The sequence below is a fragment of the Gavialis gangeticus genome, unplaced genomic scaffold, assembly GCF_001723915.1.
Source record: "Gavialis gangeticus isolate Ggan-Ray unplaced genomic scaffold, GavGan_comp1, whole genome shotgun sequence".
NCBI lineage: Eukaryota > Metazoa > Chordata > Crocodylia > Gavialidae > Gavialis > Gavialis gangeticus.
Window position 1 is genome coordinate 41,723,648 of NW_017728996.1, and position 351 is coordinate 41,723,998.

The window sequence follows — 351 nt, forward strand, 5'->3', positions numbered from 1 at the left end:
CTGCAGAATGGACCCAGGACTCGACTGGGCCTGGCACATGGTCCCTGCATGCTGCAACGGGTCCTGCTACCACAAGGCCAGGCCAGGTGGGTGGCAAGAGCAGCCCCAGGGCTGGCAGAACCAGCCTGGGCTCAGCACATGGTACCCCTGCTGCTGCTGTTAAAGGTTAGTTATGGGCCCTGGGAAGGGGGGCTGGAGCCCTGTGGGGGATAGGGGCTGTGGCCCTCCAGGGTGGAGCTGGGACCCTGAGTGGGGGGGGCCTCCAGGGTGCCTGGGACCCTGGGAAGGGGGGCTGGGGCCTGTGGGGGATAGGGGCTGTGGCCTTCCAGGGGGGAGCTGGGACCCTGGGCA